Below are 25178 nucleotides of genomic sequence, written 5' to 3'. Positions count from 1 at the left end.
AGAGCTGCGAAGCGAGAACAAATGCTTCGGATGTCAGGGATTTGGGCACCAGCTCAAGGATTGCCCATCTCCTTCAGTGGGCCAAGGAAGCCAGGGTCCCATAGTTCAGAGACCAACTCCTTCTTATCAGTCCACCACTCAGGGTCCCCCCGTGCCAGAATCAAGGTAACCCAAGAAGAGTGCCAGCTTAGCCAACAGCCTCCATGCAAAGCAGTTTTCAAACTCCCTCCCAGAATTGGAATAACCAAAGAGAGAGATTTCCACCTCAGACTCTGCACAGCAGCCAGAGCAGTCACCATAGCTGCGGAAGTAGAGGAAGAGAAAGGATAGATCTATGCAGCAATAGAGCATCAAGGGAATAAGTGTCAATTCTTAGACCTCCAAACTCCAGCAGAGTACCAAGGTAAGCAATTCAGGCTTTTGACTGATTCGGGCAGTACTCATTCTTTTATTTCCCCAGGATGTCTGCGTAAATTAGTCCTAGATCAAAAATCAAGGAAACCTATGCAGGTGGAATTAGCCAGTGGGAAGATTCTTTTCACCTTATTCAGTTTAGCCTAGATGGGAACGTAACAGAGTGCCAGTTCAGAGTTCTACCCCTGGGAATATATGATGGAATCCTTGGAATGGATTGGCTCCAAAAGAATCAGGCTGACATTCATTGTCACAAAGGAACCATCTCTTTCCTTGACCTTCACGGGAATAAAGTTCAAGGAATTGGAATTTCTGGATCCCGAGTGCTACAATTAGTCAAGGCTTCCAAATTATTAAAAGGGCTCAGAAAGAGGCAAGTTGTGTATGTTGTTAAAATGAATCCAATAGACATAAAATGCAATGCTAAAGAACCAGAGTGGTTAAGTGAGTATGCAGATGTGTTTCTTGAAGAGCTGATTGAGATGCCTCCATGTCGTGAAGTAGATCATGAGATCGAATTAACCCCGGGAGCTCAGCCAGTAGCCCAGCGTGTTTACAAAATGCCAGTCCCTGAAGCCATAGAACTTAAGGAACAGTTAAGACAACTATTAGAACAAGGATTTGTCAGACCCAGTGTCTCACCTTGGGGTGTGCCCATTCTCTTTCAAAAGAAGAAAGATGGAACGTTAAGACTCTATATTAACTACAGAGGACTGAATCAATTAACAATTAAGAATAAGTATCCTATTCCTAGGATTGATGAACTTTTGGATCGGTTAAGTGGGACCCAAATGTTCACAAAGATAGATCTAAAATCCGAGCACTACCAGATCAGAATCAAGGAGCAGGACATCCCAAAGACAGCATTCAATACTCGCTTTGGGCATTATGAGTTCACAGTCATGCCGTTTGGATTGACTAATGCCCCGACGACATTCAATCATCTTATGCAAGATATTCTTAGAGAATACTTGGATGATTTTGTTCTTGTCTTCTTTGATGATATCTTGGTATACTCAAAGAATGTGCGTAGACCATGAAGATCATGTGCACAAGGTCCTGAAAATCCTAAGAAAACACCAACTCTTTGCAAAGAAGAGCAAATGTTCTTTCTCTGTTGACCAGGTGGAATACTTGGGATTCATAGTGTCAAAGGATGGGATTTCTCCTGACCCCACAAAGATCCAAGCAATCGTAGAATGGTATGAAAGGATAGGATTTCTCCTGACCCCACAAAGATCCAAGCAGTCATAGAATGGCCAGAACCCAGGTTAGTAAAGGAAGTCAGAGGTTTCCTAGGGTTAACCGGATGGTATACGATCTTTATACCTAGGTATGCTCAGATAGCATCCCCTTTAACTAACCTTCTCAAAAAGAGTACACTTTTTCAGTGGAGTGCAATGTGTCAGAGTGCCTCTTTGACAAGCTAAAGACAGCCTTAGTAACCAACCCTGTCCTTCAATTGCCAAATTTTACCAAACCCTTTGAGGTAGTTATTGATGCCAGTGGTTTTGCCTTAGGCGGTGCTCTGATGCAAGAAGGTCATGGAGTGGCCTATGAATCCAGAAAACTCAGAGAGAAATTATGTCGTCCATGACTTGGAGTTACTCTCAGTAGTGTATGCTCTGAAGTTGTGGAGACATTATCTTTTGGGACAAAGGTTCGCCTTGATGAACATATCATCAAAGTCTGAAGTGGATCTTCACCCAAAGGGATCTCAACATGCGTCAAAGGAGATGGATGCAAACCCTACAGGAATTTGATTTTGAAATAAAGTATCGGCCAGAGAAAGAAAATGTGGTTCCAGATGCGCTCAGTAAAAAAGCCTCCTTGCTTGCAAAATAACAGTGGTGTCAAATCCATTGATCAATGAAGCAAAGGAGAAAATCTTGTAGGACAATTCTTTGCCCCTATTGCTCCCCTTCTGATGCAGGAAAGCAAGACTCCTCAGGAAATGAGTCAAGTTCTTGGATACAAACTAGATGAAGGATGCATGTATTATAATAATCGGCTATGTATCCCCAATGATGAGGGAATAAAGGGAAGAATTCCAAGAGAAGCCCATGAGCCTGATAGCTGGACATCTAGAGTTTATAAAAACCTATATGTGTGAAGAAAAGCTTCTTCTGGCCAGGACTCAAAAAGGATGTACTTGATCATGTGCGAAAATGCTTGATGTGCCAAAGAGTCATGGCAGAGAGAGTCAAGATGCCAGGGAAACTGTAGCCTCTAGGCATTCCACAGATGAAGTGGGAATGCATCAGTATGGACTTTGTCACTGGATTACCTTTAGTGCAATCAAGTTACAACTCTATTTTTATGGTAGTTGACAGGCTAACCAAAGTTGCCCATCTGATTCCAATGAAAGAAACATACTCTGCAGTGGATGTTGCCAAAGTTTTCCTTAAGGAGATCTTCAGATTGCATGGTTTACCCCCAGGAGGATAGTAAGTGACAGAGATCCCAAATTCACATCGAAATTCTAGACTGTGTTCTTTGAAGCAGTAAGAACTTTCTTGGATCTCAGCACAGCCTATCACCCCAGAACTGATGGTGGCGAGACGGAAAGGGTGAATCAAGTAATAGAAGATATCCTTTGGTCATGCAGCGGGCAGGGAACCCAAGAAGTGGATGTCATCTGCATCTGGTTGAATTTGCTTATAATGCTTCTTATCATCGGAGCATTGGGATGAGTCCTTTCAAAGCTTTGTATGGACAAGATTGCCTTACATTGTTGACTTGGTCTGACCTATTGATCAGTCAAAATGTCCAGACAAATGCTTAATGACATGGACCAGCAGCAGATGCAATCAATCCGTAAAGATATAAAGGCAGCCTAAGACAGACAAAAGCATTATGCAAATAAAAAGAGGTCAGAGAGAGAGTTTGAAGAGTCAGATATGGTCTTCATTCGAGTACGACCTGAAAAGATGCAGGGGGGAAGAGAGCTTGAGCTCTTTCAAGCACACACACACACTCACAAAACCCTAATAGAGAACACACAAGGTGAGAGGCTGAAAATCTTCTTCATCTCTACTCAACACTCAACACACCATATACAAGATAAGAGTACACACAATATGAAAGGTACTCAACCAATACATACACGGGTTCTCTATAGTGTGAACCCGACTAAATGAGCTGGCGCTATAACTATGCCAGTCTCTAGAATGGCTGTCACACAGCCTGTCATCCCACTGGCCGCATATCACCCAAGATCTCACCAACCATGCCAGTGGTGTAAGTGCGGGGCCTATCCCCCAGGCGGGTCATCAGTGTCCACCGCCTCACTAGAGCTCGATATCTCAACACTCCCCCTCGAGCTCAACTCCATCTCATGTACACCAAGCGAAGCCCTGAATCTGCGGAGCTTCTCTGTACCCAATGCTTTGGTGAAGATGTCAGCTACCTGATCCTCTGTGCTGACATAAACAAGGTCAAGGTCTCCTGCCAAGACCTTCTCTCTGACGAAGTGGTAGTGGACCTCTATGTGCTTCGTACGAGCATGAAAGACTGGGTTCCTGGCCAACTGTATACTGCTAATGTTGTCACAAAAAATGACAACTTGTCTATCCACTGATAGACCCAAATCTGCAAGTAGCTTTCTCAACCAAGCTACCTCACATGCTGCCATAGCAGCTCCTCTGTACTCGGCCTCTGTACTCGATAGAGCAACCGTAGGCTGCTTCTTGCTGCTCCAAGTCACAGCAGCACTCCCCAAAGAAAACATGAATCCACTGGTAGATCTTCTATCTGAGATACTACCAGCCCAATCAGCATCTGTGTACCCATGTACACCTTTCTCTGTCCCAGTCTCATAGAATAGTCCACAATGCAAAGTAGACCTCACATACCTCAGTATGCGTCTCACAGCATCCAAATGCGGTTTCCATGGAACCTGCATAAACTGACTCACCAATCCAACAGCATAGCTCAAATCTGGTCTGGTGATCGTCATGTAGATCAAACTTCCTACTATGCTCCTGTACATAGTAGGATCCTCCAAGATCTCTCCTGAATCTGCACTCAACTTGCCATTCTGATCCAATGGCACAGAAATAGGCTTACAGCCTGTCATACCATACTTGGACAACATGTCCAAGCCATACTGTCTCTGCAGTAATCCAATACCATGTGGTGACCTAATCACCTCAATGCCCAAGAAATATCTGAGCTCCCCCAGATCCTTCATCTCAAACTTCTGTCTAAGCAAGATCTTTACATCAAAGATCTCTGCATCATGGTCCCCCATAATGATCAAGTCATCTACATAGATGACAACAAGCACAACCCCTCTATCACCATGTCTCACGTACAATGAGAAATCTGCATTGGCTACATGAAAGCCAATAGTGACAAGATATTCAGAAATCTTGTCAGACCATGCTCTTGGTGCTTGCTTTAAGCCATACAAGGCTTTCTTCAACCTGCAAACATGCTCGGGGTGACCCACATCCTCATAACCAGGTGGCTGCAACATATACACCTCTTCTTGCAAATCCCCATGCAAGAATGCATTCTTTACATCCATCTGATGTAAAGACCATTTCTTTGACGCAGCCACTGCTATCACAACTCTCACCGTTGCCATCTTGGCAACTGGGCTGAAAGTTTCCTCATAATCAATCCCATATGTCTGCGCATATCCTTTGGCTACCAATCTAGCCTTGTACCTGTTTATGCTCCCATCACTGTTATGTTTAACTTTGTACACCCACTTGCATCCAATGGCTTTCTTGCCTTCTGGCAATTGCACTAAATCCCAAGTTTCATTTCCATATAGTGCATCCATCTCCTCATCCATAGCTTTTTCCCAATTCACATTTCCAACAGCCTCATCAATGCATGTGGGCTCAACAACCTGCACAACCTTTGCCATATATGCATAGTGATGTGCCACATAACCATCATATGTAAATCTCTGCACAGGGTTCTTCACTCTCCCTGATCTTCGCAGCATTTCATTCATGGCTTCCATAGCCTTCTTTACACCAGGTGTTCTCATAGCTGGGATCCCAAGCTCCTCATCAAGGCTCATATCTGAGCCACTAGACTCTCCATCAACATGAGAATGCCCTGCAGAAATGTCAGGCATACCAAGGGGCTCAACCACTTTCTCTTTTCCTTTACGTGATGTACTAATCACATTTGCAGGGCTGGTATTATGATGCAGCCTGCCACTCCATGGTCTATCAACAGACCCACTAGATGAGGACTCTCCTGGTCCACTCAAAGACTGTGATTGCTGACCTGCATTCTGTGCAACCACACTTCCACTCACATCAGCCCCAACAGCTTCTTTTCCAGCAGCATACCAGCTGCTCATCTCATCAAAGACAACATCCCTGCTTACCCTCAACTCACGTGTAGCAGGGTTATAACACTTGTATCCCTTTTGCTCAAGGGAATATCCAATAAACACACATTTTTCAGCTTTCGGATCCAGCTTAGTTCTCAGCTCATCTGGCACATGCACATATGCAATGCATCCAAAGACTTTTAGATGAGACAAATCTGGTTTTCTGCCAGTAAACCTCTCCTCTGGAGTTACATCATGTATGGCTGCAGTTGGAGTCCTGTTCATGATATATACTGCTGTAGAAACAGCCTCAGCCCAATAGCAATGCGGCATATTCTTCTCTTCCATCAATGCTCGCGCAATCTCAGCAATGTGCCTGTTTTTCCGCTCAGCAACTCCATTTTGCTGCGGAGTATATCTGCATGTGAATTGTCTCCGAATACCATTCTTCTTCAAGAATTCAGAGAACTCATTGGAGAAGTACTCTCCCCCTCCATCTGACCTTAGGCACTTTACATATTTCCCTGTTTGCTTTTCAACCAAAACTCTGAAATTCTGAAAGTGAGTGAATACCTCACTCTTCTCCTTCATGAAATATACCCACACTTTCCTTGTGTGGTCATCAATGAAAGTGACATAGTACCTGCAGCCTCCCATAGACACGGTCTTCGTAGGACCCCATACATCTGAATGCACAACATCTAGTGCATTTCTGTTCACATACCTGTTACGTGGAAACACATGCTTTGTTTGCTTCCCAAATTGGCATGCTTCACATATTTTCTGCATACCTTCCACTTTAAATTTTGGCAGCCCTGTCACAATTCCTTTTGTCTGCATAGACTTCAATCTCTGCACATTCACATGACCAATCCTTTTATGCCATATGTCTGTGTCTGCAACAACTCCTGAACCATTTGCAAACATCGCAGCACTCATTTCAGGCATGTCTACATCCAACGTAAACATTCTGCCCACTCTGTTGCCTTTTGCAACCAACCTGCACTTGTCTTTAAAATCTTCAACATAACATCCATCAGGGTTAAACCGAACCTGCAAACCCTGCTCAATCATCTGGCCAACTGAAACCAGATTCTTTGTTATGTTCGGTACATGAAGTACATCTGCAAGGTACTTCACTTTGCCATCCTGCATAGACAATGGCACATCTCCAATGTGGGCAATTGGATGAGCAGTTTCATCCCCTGTTTCCACAAAACCTGGTCTTTCCGGGTTCTTCATCTCCTTGAACCACTCCCCATGACTCGTCATGTGGTTCGAAGCGCCTGAATCCACATACCATACATTATCTTTTTGTGCTGCATCAACATTTTCAGACATGGCATTCACAACATGCTGCATAACAAACAACCTTTCATTGTCCTCATTATTTCTGCTTGAGGATGCATAGTTGTTTTGCTGCACTTTCCCATTTTGCATGTCAGCCTGCTTATTATAACATTCTGACTGCACATGTCCAGGCTTACCACAATAATAGCATTCACGTGCATCATTATATTGTCTTTGCCAATTTCCACGGCCTCTTTGACTCCCCCTGCCTCTGAATTTGCCTCTTCCACCTGCGTGTTGTTGTTGTTGTTGATTCTGGGACTGTTGTTGTTGCTGCTGCTGCTGGCCATAATTCTGATTACCTGTTCGGCCACCTCCTTGACCGCGTCCACGGCCTCCTCTACCTCGTCCTCTTCCTGAACTCGTGTAGAAGGCCTGTTGCTCTGAACTGTTTTTGCTTTGTAAAGACTGTTGGTCTTCACCCAAGTTCTTCTCTTCAATAATCAGCATAGACACCAAATCTGTAAAGTTGGGAATGTTTTCCCGAGTCTGGATAGACGTCTTAAACGCCTTGTATTGTGGCCCGAGACCACGTAGACAGACTTCCACCTTGTCATCATCATCTACTGATACACCAATAGATGCAAGGGATTCCACAATGCCCTTTATCTTCAACGCATAGTCATTCACAGACATGCTCTTTTTCTCGACAGTATGAAGTTCATTCTTCAACTGTATCTTACGTGCCTTGGTATTTGTTTCATAAAGCTTTACCAAGGTGTCCCACGCCTCCTTGGGGGACTTGGCATCCTGAATGTGCCCAATCATGGTGTCCTGTATACTAATGGAAAGCCAATACATTACTTTCCTGGCTCCTTGGTTCCAGTCTTTAAACTCTTTCACATCTGCAGCAGTCGGATTTATATCCGGTATCTCCGGTGCCTCTTCATGCTCACCTTCAATGTAGTCCCAATAGCCTTTTCCCATCAGGAAATTAGTCAGCCTGAACCTCCAAGCATGGAAGTTATTCTTGTCCAGCTTCTCAGCCACAATCTGTGTTATGCCATCATTAGACATCTTGCCAAACACACAATTTTACCAGAAACTGCACTCTGGTTTTTCTGCACAAATGCTGTATTTTCTGCACAGCGGTACTGTAGTACTCTCAAATGTCACAACCAGTGACTTTAATGCACATACATACACCCAATGGCAACTGTAGACCTCTTTGCAGCACCCACAGTGTCTGCACAGTCAATCTGTCTTCCTGCAGTTCTTAAAACAGAGTTCTGCAGAGAATCGGTGACTTACCCGCAGTGCTCGAAATCGCCTGCTTTCTGAAAAACGGAGGTCCAGACGCGCCCGAAACGCGTTTTTGGCCCGAAAATTTCAGTCCAAAGGACTATATAGTTGCCCTGTAGCTTCACTCCCGTGAAGAAAGCTCCTCAATCGGAGATCGTTTGCCGGTGCCTCCCGTAGAGCTCCCGACAAGGGTGTAGTCACCAACACAATAGGGAAGAGTAGTTGTAGCTCTTACCCTCGTACCGCTTCTTGTGGTTCTCTTGCTTGCAGCTCAGCCCTTAGCACGAACCAGGCTCTGATACCATGAAAAGATGCAGGGGGGAAGAGAGCTTGAGCTCTTTCAAGCACACACACACACTCACAAAACCCTAATAGAGAACACACAAGGTGAGAGGCTGAAAATCTTCTTCATCTCTACTCAACACTCAACACACCATATACAAGATAAGAGTACACACAATATGAAAGGTACTCAACCAATACATACACGGGTTCTCTATAGTGTGAACCCGACTAAATGAGCTGGCGCTATAACTATGCCAGTCTCTAGAATGGCTGTCACACAGCCTGTCATCCCACTGGCCGCATATCACCCAAGATCTCACCAACCATGCCAGTGGTGTAAGTGCGGGGCCTATCCCCCAGGCGGGTCATCAGTGTCCACCGCCTCACTAGAGCTCGATATCTCAACACGACCAAAAAGAAATTCCTTATCCTTAGGAAAGTACAAGAAGCTCTCTCCTAGATACTGTGAACCGTATGCTGTCATAAAAAAAGTGAGCGATCTAGCCTACAAACTTCTTCTGCCTCCCCATCTCAAGGTACATGATGTATTCCATGTCAGTTTTCTTAAGAAGTATGTACCTAGCCCGAGTCACATGCTTGATGAGATGAACAATTGATCTCTTCGACTCAAGGCCAAATGGTAATCCATCGTGAGGAAATCCTTGACGTTCGAGAGAAGATTCTCAGGAGCAAAGTCCTCAGAGAATTCCTAGGAAAGTTGAAGTTCTTCCCTCTAGAAGACGCCACCTAGGAGAAAGAAGAAGAGTTGGCGAAGGATTACCCCCACTTTGCCAGATGAGGACATCTCGCGTTTTTCAAGTGGGAGAGGATGTAACATTCCTCCCCTCAGCCTGAATAACAATTAAGCCTCTACTTCAATCCCTTGTAATCATTCTATGTTTTTGAATACAAGAAAATATTATTTTTCCTTGTTTGGCCTAGTGAGATAAAAATTTCTAGAGAGTGGTAAATCAATATTGGGATATTTTTGGATAAATAAACTCTTCAAATATCAAAAAAATGTGTCCCTGAAATAGAAAATCAAAACAAACTTTCTGAGGAGCAATTGGAATTAATTAGAAATGATTTAGAAGACCTTAGCCTAAGAGTCAAGATTTTTTGAAAATTTTGGATTAAGATGGACCAATAAGATTAATCCAAGTGTTGGGATAAGATAAATCCAAAGAATAAAAGAAAATACCCAAAAATTGCCCACATAAGATGAAGAGTTGACTAAGTACTAGATTTATTAGTTAAAAACTATGAAGTATTAATCAAAAAATGAGATATTTTGGAGTAATCATTCATTTTTGACACATTGGTAAGGAGAAGGGGGCCCTTCAAGGAGGCACCTATTTCACATGTGTAGTTGAGTTTCAAACTAAAAAACAATAGGATATTTTTATCTCTCCTCTCTCCTAAATCAAATAAAATAAAAAAGGGAGCCAAATTGGTCCAAAACTTATCCAAATTTAGCCAAATTGAAGCTGGAAAAATCTAGAACTCAGTTTGACTCAGTTAGTGGCCTTCCTCACCTATAAATAGACCCTCATTCTTTTGTATTCTCATCTGTGAACTAAACTATGCCGGTATTACTCTAAGATAAGCTTATTTTCTATTATCCTCTAAAAAACCCTCTACAAATTGAAGAGATTGGAGCTTCTCTCTCTCTTCACTTGGATACTGATCTAATTAATGGTTATTATAATCATAGGGATATTACTAAACTTTATGCTTTCCAATTATTTGAGAATTATCAGTAATAGCAGCGCAGCTATGGTAAAATTTTTAAAAAATTAACACATAAATCATTTTCATTCATAATATGAAAAGAGGACTTCCTACCATATTCTAGGATTAATCATCCTAGATTAATTGAATGATTCTCATTATAATTATGGAAAATTAATTTTTATGTTTATGCATAAATCGTTAATTAGAAAAAAGAGAAATTTTTAGTAATCCATTTTTATGTTAAAAGAGTAATCCCCATGACAATGGAAATCCATGTATTCCAATGAAGTAAGAGAAAAATTGTGATTCTAAAATAATGTATATTTTATTTAAATTTTAAGAGAAAATTTAGTTAAATTTATTTTTTTTAAAGATAAGTTTAAATGATGAAAGAGGAATTCCCACCATATTGGAATTCAAATATTTAAATGACGAAAGTGTGATTCCTAGTATAAAGGAATTGATGGAGATTTTTAATTTAAATTTTAAAAGAAAATTTAGTTAAATTTATCTTTTTGCATAGATAAGTTAAAATGATGCAAGAGGAATTCCCACCATATTGGAATTCAAATGTTTAAATGAGAAAAGTGGAATTTCTAGCTTAATTGAATTAATGGATATTTTTATGTAATTTTTAGGAAGAATTTTAAATAGATTAATTTATGGTAAAAGAGGAATTCCCATGATAATTGGATTGCACTCATTGAAATGAGAAAAAGAAGGATTTCAAGTTTATTAAAAAAAATAGGTATTGATATTTTAGTAAAAAGAAGAAATTTTATGATATTTAAGAAAAGATGGATTTGAATTAAATTTTCGTGTCAAAAGATGAATTTCCACCATAATTCTACCTAATGAATTAAGGTTGAGAAATTATGTGATAGAAGGAATATCTTTGGATATTTTAATTGGTAAAATCACTAAATTGATATTTACCTAAAACTAGATGTTTATCTGAAGGGAATCCTTGTAGAACTAAACCGAATGAATTTGGTTAGACTATGAGAGGGACGAACAGTAAACCTACTTGTCCATCTCTCGATCTGAATCAAGTAAAAACTTCGTGGACCAATTCCAGTTTCTAACCACAAAGAATAGACTACTGAAACTAAACTAGTTTTACCTGATCAAACTCACCGAGAACCTAGTTGGACAATCAAACTGAATGATGGGTAGATTACCCTGTTGAGAGATCAAGGATCCTCATTATAAAACTAGAAATTATGAAAAAACGATTTTTGGAACCAATCTTAAATTGGAATTTTACTTGCATCAGAAACTCTGTTTTTTTTTAATTCAAAGGACTGTTTTATGCCAGAATGCTTGAGGAAGCAATTGGCTTATGTTTTTCTAAGAGGAGGTTCATTTTGGAACAGCCGACGGTGGGGAGTCGTCAAGGGACGTCGCTCGCGGCAAAGCTTGCCGAGGTCTTGACCACCCTCGATACGGTTAAATTGGTGCACTTCTGGTACGATGGGCGAGGACCGACAAAGTGGTCCATGAGTGAAGTGCTAGGACACCTAAGGAGGATCCTAGAGGGTTCTGACCAGGTGATGCATAGGCTCGCGGTTTCTAGGACACCCATGCGTACCTCGAGGAAGATTTCGGATGGACAAAAAGGAAAGATTTTTGGGAACCAAATTTTGATACTGGATCTCGTTGGTTGGCTAGCTAGTCTTCAATGGAGAGTCCAGAGGATATTATTGTAATTCAATGGACTCGGAATTTTGAAAAAATAATGATTAGAAATATTATGATTTTTATTGAAGGATTGTTTTAAAGCCAGCGAATATGTTATAAATGGCAATTTCATAATGGATATGTACGTGGTATGCCTACCTTAATTTTTGTATGAATCACCGGCTAGGGGGCCTGGGAATTCTTTTCCTCGGTACCCGAGAACAACACAACCAAATCTTATAAAGGAACCCCACCAATACAGTGGTCGGGTGGTTAGCTAACCCATGGGCCGGATGGGGTAGGTTGGATTGGAGGATTCCTGAGAAACAACTAGATACGATTAGTTACGTTAATTAGTTTAAATCCTGTGAAGACCTTGTTCTGTGGGAGGAGATCAATGGTTGTGCCTCCTAAATGAGGAAAAAAGTGGTGATTCCATGGACCAAGTGCAAGTCTTTTCTTGATCTGACTATGTGACTTTAGGTTTGGTCAAATCAATTTAGCTAGTTAAGACTTTGACTCGTTCGAGTAATTCCCCGTTAGAGGCGCCCGTGCCTTTGGGCGAGGGGAGTCTTCCGGGCCCGGTCTCGCAGAGGGACTGCCCGGGCAAGCCTCTCGTCCCCGGACATCCGCGCGAGGCCCCGAGTGTGGATCCCTGCCCCGCATGGGAGGCCGACGCCGCTTCCGCCCGCCGGCAGGGCACCGCGGAGGGGGCAGGGACCTCACACTTCATTTGTCTAAAGCAGCAAGTTCCAAGCTAGATACTATTGTTATTAAACAACCATTGTAAAGTAGTTTGAAGATCAAAGTAATTAAGAGTCAAGGGAAATCTACAAGTAGATTTTTTCACCCGTGTAGGATTTGTCTTTTGAAGTGAAATTTTGTTAAAGACATAAAGTGACCTTTTCTTAAAAACCATATTATAGATTTTCTCTAAGATATTTATCAAGCCATATTGACCCACTAGGGGGATATTCTCATAACATTGAGTAATATCCGCATTATATATGTAAGTGATTTGATTTGGTAAATTCATAAGTACCTCTGTAGCATTTTTTATGACCCGAAAAGGGTTAGTGTTTGTTTATCAGCACAAATTTCATGAAAGTCAGCAAGGACCAAAATGGAGGATTTAGTTATTAGGTTTGCTACATTAGTGAATGAACATGAGGAGGCATTTGAGAGAGCCCATCTAAATTTATTTTTGTGGATTTTAAAGATAGGAAACAGAATAGGTAATCTTGTATTAGGCATTGGAATTCTCATCCTTTTTATCCCTTCAGCCAGATGTTGTCTAGCATCAAATGGTGTGCCCGCCGATAGTTGGTAAAACTCTTCACCTTTTAGTATAACAAAACCTGTCCTATATGCCAGTTGTTTGCATATAAGTGACACATTGTTGGGTGCTTTGTCCAACCCAACAATCATAAATTTATCCATAGTATTATATAATTCTATTAGGATGTCATGTTTCATCCAATTGGATTCCTCATCCATCCAGTTGCGTGGAATGCCCTTTATTCTTTCCATAAATATAAATGGAAGAATTTGGGCTATGTCTAGATGGACATTATACTCCCATTGGAGTCTTTTGGCAATGTCATCTAAGCAATAAATTAGTGCTGCAATGGCGATATTTGGGTTAAGTGGTTCAAGAGGAATATTGTTTAAACCTCTACTCAATAATCTCCTAATTTTGGTATTTGTGATTATCCTAAGGTTAGGTGTGTATACATGCAAACCAAGTTCATCAAAGTCCTTATAGAACTTAGTGAATTTTATGTGCAAAAGCATTGTGTTATCTTAGCATCCCATAGGAAATTTTTTGTAGTGCATCCCGAAAGAGAGAATTAGCATATTTATATTTCAAGAAAAAACCTAGTCTAAAAACCAGAGCCAAGTAGCAAACAACTAGAAAATTGGAGCCTTCAAGGCTATAGCTTTATATAAAAAACACCTTTATGTAGGGCAAAAAGGTAAAAAAACCATGCTACCAATACTCATATATAAGGAAAATATCTTATCCTGGCCAAGAGAGTCTCCAAATTTACTCAGAACAAACGAGTATATATAGTAGCTTCCATGAGTAGAAAACAACCCAAACATGGTTTTTACATAGAGTTCAGGGTTAAGTCTAGGCTAGGTAGAGAGCATCCAAGGCTAGTAATATATGTATATTCTAAGTTACCTAATTCTCCTCAACTTGTCAATTGTAGACCAATCATGTGTATAATATTCCATATAAATCAAATATGTGAGAAATCCCATTATGAGTTGAAACCAGAGGTCAACAAAGAAAAGCATTAGGGGAAGGTTATATCCAGATCATCATACGCTAACATATTTTCCTTATATACAAAGCTATTATGGATAGAATAACATAAAACAAAGTCACATATAGAGCCATGGCAGCTCATAACCATCTATAGAACATATTTAGTATGAGCATATGTACTCTAAACAAAGTGATGATCATGGCAGCTCATAACCATCTATAGAACATATTTAGTATGAGCATATGTACTCTAAAAAAAGTGATGATCATGGTCAAAATGAATCCATATTCACTACAACAAAATAAGGATCTAGTAGTGAAAATAGTAGCGATTTTATAACTAGAAGGGTAGGTAGATGTCGGGCCATTTTTGTTGCTGAAACACTGCTATTTTTGCTACAACAATGGGTTTGCTGCTCAATAGCGATATTTCATTATGCCACAATGAAATGTTGCTGCTCAGTAGTGATATTTTGTTGTTCTGTCAGCGAAATGTTGCTGCTCACAGCAGTAATATTTTGCTGTTGAGCAGCCAAAGCTCTACACAACAAAAAAAGATTTGGGGGAGTGTTCAAGGTGAATGTTTGCATGGATTCATCAATTGAATACGAGTCATGTATCCAAGTTCCACCAAGGACGACATCATACTCAAGGGAATCTAGGGTAACATGGAATGTAAATTCCACATCTCCACCGATTGTTTGAGTAGCATACCTAAAGTAACTGGAAACTTCAATGTTTTGTCCACTGGCTCCTCTTGCAAGACCATTATCTAAAGGGATGAGTTTAGGTTATCCCAATGACACCCGTGTTTATTGTCATGATGTTATGCCTAGCTCGAGGGCTAATCAATGTACGTTTGTGCTTAACATCATTGCCTGAAGGGAAATCTAACCATACCATGATAGAATCTTCAAGAGGAACCATGCATGTTTCAGTTTGTGTTTTAGCTTCAGACCCCGTTTCTATTTCATATTCCCATTCACTTTCATCCTCTTTTTGGATCTCGGCCTTTTCAAGAGTACCCAATGTGTACAATGGCACACTTGGTCCTCTCACAATTCTAAATGAGGTCTGTTTGAAAACTTGCAAATCCTTACAGTCCTATTCTATGGAGCTCTTTATGTCCTTTATATCTTGGTATAACTCATGTTGAGCCCTTAAAGGTGCAAGTGCTGATGCTATGCTGGCTTCACCACCCATGAGAGAAGAGAATTCCTCCATCATGAGAGAAGAGCATGCCTAGCTCGAGGGCTAATCAATGTGCATTTGTGCTTAACATCATTGCCTGTGGGGAAATCTAACCGTACGATGATAGAATATTCAAGAGGAACCATGGATGTTTCAGTTTGTGTTTTAGCTTCAGACCCCCATTTCTATTTCATATTCCCATTCACTTTCATTCTCTTTTGGCTCTTGGCTTTTTCAAGACCTTTACACTCACATGACACCATAAGTTATGGCTTGTGAATCCCTTGAGTTTGGAACCCCAAACCGGCATTGAAGGTACATGGTCTTGCTTTATGTTAGTGGGCACAACACTCATAGTAAAGCAGAGCGAAGCAAGTAGGTTGTCATTTTGGTATCTATGGTACCCTATATTTACACCATGCTATGCTATTTAAATAAAAACAAGGGTCATGGGCATGTTCCTTAAGCTCGTCCTCAAGGACTTTGTTACAAGTTTGATATTTATTCGTAGTCTGAGACTCGCCATCGAAAAGCAATCTACCCATGCGTTGAGACTTCCATGTGTTGAGGTTGATTCCCATAGTGAAGTCCTTATTGTTTCTAAGTAGATTCTATTTGTGTCCCAATCATGAATGAAACATGTGTCACGCTTGAATGGATGACCAAGAATTGCATCAAATGTTCTAGGTCTTTGAAAATCCATCACGATAAAGGTATGTTTCAAAGCTAAGCTAATTGATTTGAATCGTGTACATCCCTAATGGTTTATATGAGGATCCGTCAGTTAGTTTTATAACCATTCCGGCTAGTTGAAGTGTTGGATTACCCCACTGTTCCTAGCAATGCTTAGTGAGGATAACTAAGTCTAGTACCGCCATCTAGGATTTCTATCACAAGGCATGTTCTTTCACCCGACTATGAGGACGAAGCCTGTATAGCAACTGTTTTCACTTTAGCTTACAAGCACATTAGCATGTTCGAGGGAACCGTCATGATTAGGCAACGTTGCATACTTCAGAGGTTGAGTTTGAAGTAATGTAAGGTTTCGTGATGTGTGGATTTCTTTACGGCTCTTAATGGGTGATCTAGGTACAAGTATCCCTGCACAAAAATTTCGCATAACTATTCACTCAAAAAAATTGCATTAATTAAGGGCGAGAATGTTTTTTACATTAATTTACTAAGGTTCTTACCTTAGTATTTTTTTGGTAGGTTTAGACCTTGGTTTCAATGGTTTGCAATAAATATTTTAAATTCAATGGTTTGCAAAAAAAAAAATCTCTCTTGCACAAAAATTGAAAATATAGACATTTTTCGAAAAGTTATTGCATATAATCATCAAAATTATTGCTTCGGGTATGTACAAGGCTGAAGTACTATTTACATTGCATCAAACAATTTCTTTCTAGAAAGTCACGCATCTTTGGTTGTCTTGCAAGCATGGAACAAAGGCACATAGTCGGAGCCATATAGAAAAGATCCATGATTCCCTTCTTCAGACAAGGAACCACCCTCTCCACAAAACAACACATCTTTGTCACTTTCAAGATTGATGGGGTTGCTTCTCGAACCGGGCTTCCCATCATCTTCTTCATTTACTTCATTGCCAGCATCCACCTCTAGATAATACCTGTAAATAACGAGGAGAATCCAAAAAGAAATTTTGATCAACATCAATCAGTTGAGTGAGATGCAGTATCTTCATCACTTGATCAGTTGAGTGAGATGCAGTATCTTCATCACTTGAGTGAGATGTAGTATCTTCATCATTTGATCAGTTGAGTGAGATGCAGTATCTTCATCACTTTCCATGCTGCGGCCGCTCTTTTTTTGTCCATCCCATTTCCAGTTTTAGGGAGATCAGCCAGTGGGGCAGAGGGGTAGTACTTCCCCGTGCATAGCATGCACAAAAGTGTTAACTCCAATGTTGCCCCAAGCCATATACATATGATCCATTTCTTTCTTGAAAGTCACATGAAAATAGCTCCCATGCAAGTTATCCATGTACACATATGCTTGGTCAAATACATTCACTGGCGACATAGAGACTTTGTTCTTTAAATCTCCAGTCCCATACAATGCATATTGCTCTCGCCCCTTTGTAATTTCTTCTGCCATTACATTGTGACAAAAAAACTTAAAATGAGGTTTAAACATATCTTTCATGCAATAACCCAACATGCCTTCGAATGTGTGCAAGCGAACTTGTTTTAAACCCTTGCACATAACAATGCCCCCATTTGGTTTTGATACATCCCATGCAATATATTTTTTTGATAAGGTTGCCTACAGAGATCAAGGAAACTGCCATTATTTTAATGACCATTTGGAAGTGGATATGATTCAATATTCCACCCTTCTCAAGAGCAAACAAACCACTAATACATTCAGATCGTACAAAGTCTTCTAGTGGTTCCTAGAATGCAATATCTATATCACCACTCCCAACACCGATAGTCACAGAAACATCAAGCAACCTGGTCAACCTAACGAGCGGCACTTTTTTTGCATTTGGTGGTATTGTTAACGCTAGGATCAAAACCTACAGACCTTGCCCTCGTCTTCACCATATGTGAGAATACGAGGGTTTGTTGAATCTGTCCCATGCCCTTGCCTTTGTCACGGACATCCGTGGATGCAATAGCCTCCAAGACTTTCCCGTCTTTACCTACATTTGTGATGTCTGTAAGCCCTTGAGGATGGCGAGGTGCCATGGCACACAACACAGAGCCAGTCCAACCCCCAACCCCAACCCAAAACCCAACCCCACAACATAGAGCCTATGATAGTCAAACAGACCTAGCCCAACCCCATCCCACAACACAGAGCCTATGATAGTCAAACAGACCCAGCCCCAACACAGAGCCTATGATAGTCAAACAGACCTAGCCCAACCCCAGTCCACAACACAGAGCCTACAACCCAACAATGAGTTCCCAAGCCCAGAGCCCCCACACAGGTGCCCTTTTATTGCCCCAACCAACATCGCATTGCACCCACGACCCTACCTAAGCCATATGCGCCCTCGCGAGGCCAACATACATAAATTACAAGAACAAGAAAGAATAATTAAGATTAATCTATAAAAAGAACAAGCTTTATCAAGATTAGTCGCATTCTAATCAAATCAGGGTTCTCATCAAAATAAGCATTATTTAGCAATTAAACAAATTGAACCTGCAACAACTAATTAGAGAACAAGCTTAATCAAGATTAGTTGCATTCTAATCAAATCAGGGTTCTCATCAAAATAAGCATTAATTAGCAATTAAACAAATTGAACCTGCAACAACTAATCAGAGACCATCGCAGACCACCACATCAACAAGTAATCAGAGACTATCATAGACCACCGCATACGTGGACGCTTTGAGCAACACGCAGGAAGAAAGGAGTGACCCACATCTCACCTCAGCAGAGAGAAGGTGCAGAGGAGACGCCCATGACCGAGGCGCCCCCCTAGAATGAAAAGACCAGCACGCATGAAGAAAGGAGTAGAGGACGCCCATGCAACGTAGGAGCGAGCACCTCTGCATGAAGAAAAGCAACACCCCCTTATTGCCACCCAGCCGCCATGCATGGACACTGCCCCAAAAGTTTCACACATGCTAAATCTTACCTAACACCCATTTAGCCTTATAAACCCATTAATTAAGCATTAAACAAGATTAGCAAGGTTCTCATCAAATTGAACCAGCAACTAAACAACATTTAAATAAATTAAACTACACAAGCATTAATTAGCAACTAAACAATAACTAATCAAGGTTCTCATCAAATCAAACTAGCAACAGAACATCATAGACGATTCAACACACGGACGCTCTGAGCAACACGCAGGAAGAAAGGAGCGATTGCATCTCACCTCAGTAGTAGCAGAGGAGGTGCACAACAGGAGACACCCATGACCGAGCTGCCCCACGCAACACGCATTAGAGGAGGTGCATAGGATGCCTGCATCTCTCCTCAGTAGAGGAGGTGCACCTAGAACGAAAGGACTAGCACGCATGAAGAAAGGAGTAGAGGACACCCACCACGACCGAGCCGCCCCATGCAATGCAGGAGCGAGGCGCACCTAGAATGAAAGGACCAGCACGCATGAAGAAAAGAGCAGAGCATGCCCATGACCGAGCCACCCCATGCACCCCCTTAATTGCCACCCAGCCCCATGCATACACACTATCCCAAAAATTTCACACATGTAAAATCCTACCTAACACCCATTTAGCCTTATAAACCTTTTAGCCATAGCCTTGGGGGCCCTTCGTATTAAAAAGGGCATATTCCATAAAAATTAATAAAAAAAATATTCTAGGGGAGCCTATTTTATAAACCTTTTAGCCTTAGCCTTGGGGCCGTCATTTTAAAAAGGGCATATTCCATAGAAATTAAAAAATGTTTAGGGGGAGGCATATCACATAGGGGTAGCAAAACATCATCGTGCAAATTAATTAAAAGTGATGAAATAAGACCTCGGAAAAGTGAAGTTTTTTTCTTGGTTTTGTTTTGTTTTTTTTTGGTGCATTTTCCTGGCGTTCCACTCTGGAGAGCTCACCACTTAACAATCGAAAAGGACTTCGACTCGGTTCCCTCCCTATGGCATGTAGAGACATGGACTTCTTATGGAAGGAGTACTTCAGGGATCCCTCCCAATGGTGGGACAATCGAACTAGCAAGGTAAGCACGAGGCCAACGTACATAAATTACAAGAACAAGAAAGAATAATTAAGATTAATCTATAAAAAGAACAAGCTTAATCAAGATTAGTCACATTCTAATCAAATCAGGGTTCTCATCAAAATAAGCATTAATTAGCAATTAAACAAATTGAACCAACAACAAATAATCAGAGACCATCGCAGACCACCACATCAACAACTAATCAGAGACTATCACAGACCACCACATATGCGGACGCTTTGAGCAACACGCAGGAAGAAAGGAGCGACCCACATCTCACCTCAGCCAGCAGAGAAGGTGCACAGGAGACGCCCATGACCGAGGCGTCCCCCTAGAATGAAAAGACCAGCACACATGAAGAAAGGAGTAGAGGACGCCCATGCAACGTAGTAGCGAGCACCCCTGCATGAAGAAAAACAAACACCCCCTTAATTGCCACCCAGCCCCCATGCATGGACACTGCCCCAAAAATTTCATATATGCTAAATCGTACCTAACACCCATTTAGCCTTATAAACCTTACATTAATTAAGCATTAAACAAGATTAGTAGGGTTCTCATCAAATTCAACCAGCAACTAAACAACAACTAAACAAATTAAACTAAACAAGCATTAACTAGCAACTAGACAATAACTAATCAAGGTTCTCATCAAATCAAACCAGCAAATAGAACATCATAGACGACTCAACATGCGGACGCTCTGAGCAACACGCAAGAAGAAAGGAGCGATCGCATCTCACCTCAGTAGCAGAGGAGGTGCGCAACAGGAGACACCCACGGACGAGCTGCCCCACGCAACACGCATTAGAGGAGGTGCATAGGATGCCCGCATCTCCCCTCAGCAGAGCAGCAGAGGAAGTACACCTAGAATGAAAGGACCAGCACGCATGAAGAAAGGAGCAGAGGACACCCACCACGACCGAGCCGCCCCATGCAACGCGGGAGCGAGGCGCACCTAGAACGAAAGGACCAGCACGCATGAAGAAAAGAGCAGAGCATGCCCATGACCGAGCCACCCCATGCACCCTCTTAATTGCCACCCAGCCCCATGCATACACACTGTCCCAAAAATTAATAAAACAAAATATTTTAGGGGAGCCTATTTTATAAACCTTTTAAGCTTAGCCTTGGGGCCGTCGTTTTAAAAAGGGCATATTCCATAGAAATTAAAAAAATGTTTAGGGGGAGGCATATCACATAGGGGTATCAAAACATCATCGTGCAAATTAATTAAAAGTGATGAAATAAGACCTCGGAAAAGTGAAGTTTTTTGGTGCATTTTCCTGGCGTTCCACTCTGGAGAGCTCACCACTTAACAATCGAAAAGGACTTCGTCTTGGTTCCCTCCCTATGGCATGCAGAGACATGGACTTCTTATGGAAGGAGTACTTCAGGAATCCCTCCCAATGGTGGGACAATCGAACCAGCAAGGTAAGCACTGTTTAACAATTACATGAGAGTACACGAAAACCTATTGGCTTTCCTGAGTTATTGTTTTGCATCACAGAGAAGCCCAAGATCCCCAGACTTCAAACATAAAATGACAAAGGAGTCACTGTGGATGGACAGGTCGTACAATCCATCCTGGGTCCAAGAGGAGCTCAGAAGAAGAGGACTGCAACGAGAGTTCTGTGTGACTAAGCGGATGACGAAGGCCAAGGAAATCCACCACAAAGCACGACAAGGAGAAAGCAATAGCAACCACCGGGAGTTTCAAGAGGATACTGCTCTTGTAGCCTTACTGAAGGCTTGTGCCAAGCAAAAAGACCTGTGCAAAGGCAGCAGAATACATGCTGATATTCTCAAAAGGGGGTTGCTTGAAAAGAACATTTATGTAGGCACTGCCCTACTCAATATGTATGCCAAATGTGGTGCACTTGCAAAAGCACAAGAAGTGTTTGATGAGCTTCCAGTTCGGGATGTAGTCTCCTGGAGTGCCCTGATCGCAGGATATGCCCAACACGGGCATGGTGATGAGGCTCTGAACTGCTTTGGACGGATGCAAGAGGAGGGTCTCTCCCCAAATCCAGTCACCTTTATTTGCATCTTGAAAGCCTGCGGCAGCATAGGAGCAGCTGAGAAGGGTGAAGAGATACATGCTGAGGTTGTCAGGCAGGGCTTATTGAAAAAAGATATTGTGCTTGGCACTGCGTTGGTGGATATGTACGCCAAATGTGGTGCACTTGCAAAAGCGCATGAAGTGTTTGATGAGCTTCCAGTTCGCAGTGTGGTCTCCTGGAATGCCCTAATTGCAGGATATGCCAAACATGGGCATAGTGATGAGGCTCTGAACTGCTTTGGACAGATGCGAGAGGAGGGTCTCTCTCCAAATGCAATCACTTTTATTTGCATCTTGAAAGCCTGTGGCAGCATAGGAGCAGCTGAGAAGGGCAAAAAGGTACATGCTGAGGTTGTCAGGCAGGGCTTATTGGAAAAAGATATTGTGCTTGGCACTGCATTGGTGGATATGTATGCCAAATGTGGTGCACTTGCAAAAGCGCAAGAAGTATTTGATGAGCTTCCAGTTCGGGATGTAGTCTCCTGGAACGCGCTAGTCGCAGCATATGCCGAACATGGGCATGGTGATGAGGCTCTGAACTGCTTTGGACGGATGCGAGAGGAGGGTTTCTCCCCAAATGCAGTCACCTTTATTTGCATCTTGAAAGCCTGTGGCAGCATAGGAGCAGTTGAGAAGGGCAAAGAGGTACATGCTGAGGTCGTCAGGCAGGGCTTATTGGAAAAAGATATTGTGCTTGGCACTGCATTGGTGGATATGTATGCCAAATGTGGTGCACTTGCAAAAGCGCAAGAAATATTTGACGAGCTTCCAGTTCGGAATGTAGTCTCCTGGAATACACTAATCGCAGGATATGCCCAGCTTGGAAATGTTGAAACTGTTTTATACTCATTCAACAAAATGATAGAAGAAGGTATAGAGCCAGATCTGGTCACATTTGTTGTTTTGCTTACCGCGTGCAGTCACACAGGTCTAGTGGATGAGGGGCAAATGTACTTTGAGACTATGAGCACAGTCCATTGCATCATCCCAACTCTAGAGCACCACACTTGCATGGTTGATCTTTTCAGCCGTGCAGGGCACTTCGACAAGGCAATTGGAGTGATTGAGAAGATGCCACCTTCTGATTGGCTTCCTCTTTGGTCTGCTCTGTTGGGTGCTTGTCGAAAATGGGGAAATGTGAAGCTTGGAAGATTGGCCTTTGAACATGCAGTACAATTGGATGAAAAGGATGCTGCAGCATATGTCTGCATGAGTAATATATATGCAGCTGCTGGCATGCGAGAGGAAGCGGACAAGGTTGAAGCTATGAGAATGGAAAATAGTGCATGGAAGATGCCAGGATGTTGTTGGTGGACTGATGCAAGTGGAAATGTACATTCGTTTATTGTCGGGGATGACAGTCATCCCCAAGGCAAAAATATCTATACGAAACTAAAAGACATTGGTTAAAAAATATCGCAGGAAGGCTATTCCCCAGGTTTGCATTGGGTGTCACAAGACATTTCAGATGATGCAAAGGAAGATGCGCTATGCAGGCATAGTGAGAAGTTGGCCATCGCATGTGCCCTCATCAATACACCTGAAGGGACACCTATATGTGTTACGAAGAACATGCGGGTTTGTGGTGACTGCCATTTTGCTACATCACTTATATCAAAAGTGGAGCAGCGCAAAATTCAGGTCAAAGATGCAAACCGCATTCACATTTTCGAGGATGGAAAGTGTACTTGTGAGGAATATTGGTGATGGTAGTGCAACTGCCTAGACTTCTCTTTATTTCACTCCAAATGTTGTTGCTAGACTTCTGAGGACTGAACTCTTGAGTATGCTGAAGTGAAGCATTTGTTCTCTTTTAACCTTTTTGCAATTCCATGATATATAGCATTTCTAGGACTCTAGAGGTGAGTTGTGCAGCAACTATTTTTTTGGCTCTCTCTTTATTGTGTTGTATTGTTTGGTACTGTTGTTTTAATCAAGAGTCTTCCACAATCATTGATGTTTTAGAAGTACCTCCTACCTCCGATTGGTCAGCTCAAACCAGTTTGATATCGTTTTCTCCATAGGATACAATGCTCACACTGCAGCTTTGAATATCATTAGAAGAGTGCACTTCCATCTATCTTAGAGCACTCCTTGCATGCCGCTGTATTCAGATGGGGTGAGAAGGGACTTTATCCTGGAAGTCCTTAAGAAGACGGCGATTGGCAACACTTGTCATGACTTGGTCAAAACACTCATTTCATTGGACACATCATGTAACTTGTAACATTTAAACTGCAGGCAGGGCTCCCATTAGCTGCTACAACTGAGCACCTCTTAACCATTTCAAGAGAAATGGGACTGAGATGACAAAATCGAATGTGAATTTATTTCTAATCCTTGTATGTATACCTGGGACATGCGAACATCATCAACCATAGCATGTGGTGGTGCTTTTTTGGAAGGCATTAAATTATAGACAGAAGGCATCATGAATGCTCGGACTCAAACTCAGCACCTCTACCAAGAACCACGAGCATCCTATCCTCTTGGGGTCACAAAGTTGCACCTGTTTCTTTCATGTCTTTTTTTAAAATGGAATGTGTAAAATGTATTAAAAAGAAAAAGGCTTTGTAATGCTAAGAATTTAACATCCTCCAATACTCCCAGACGATCCAAATCCCTCGAATTCAGACAAGACTCGACAAACAATGGAAAGATTTGTAAAGCAAAAGGTACTCCCCGAAACCGGTGCCAATTCATGTTTAGTCTTGTTGATGCAAGGGTCGTTAGGGAGCTTACCTCAAAACCAAGCTAGAGTCAAAGCTCCATAGCTTCATCTCCTTGTGTGGAAAGCATGCGTGTCGAATGGTTCTCACCTTCGTTGTCACACTAAAGCGGTTGCTTGTATTGTAGGTGTTGCAAACCGATGAAGCCAATGCTTGTGTGGTCACCTTAAACTCCAATCTACTTGGTTGCAATGCCTAGTCCCACAAGAAAAGAGGAGAGGCCATGACAAAGAAAAC

The 25178-nt window shown here is 41.8% G+C and overlaps 1 pseudogene; it reads left to right on the top strand.

Moving 5' to 3' along the window:
* LOC147616627 (pentatricopeptide repeat-containing protein At2g27610-like) overlaps positions 1–24071 on the top strand; it is a 298789-nt pseudogene extending 274718 nt beyond the window's left edge.
* The last annotated feature ends 1107 nt before the right edge of the window (positions 24072–25178 follow it).

The sequence above is a fragment of the Cibotium barometz genome, chromosome 38 (genome assembly GCF_041138505.1).
Source record: "Cibotium barometz isolate CiBa-2024 chromosome 38, ASM4113850v1, whole genome shotgun sequence".
NCBI classification, from domain to species: Eukaryota; Viridiplantae; Streptophyta; class Polypodiopsida; order Cyatheales; family Cibotiaceae; genus Cibotium; species Cibotium barometz.
The sequence above is the reverse complement of the archived record's forward strand: the minus strand, read 5'-3'. Positions and strand labels throughout refer to the sequence as shown.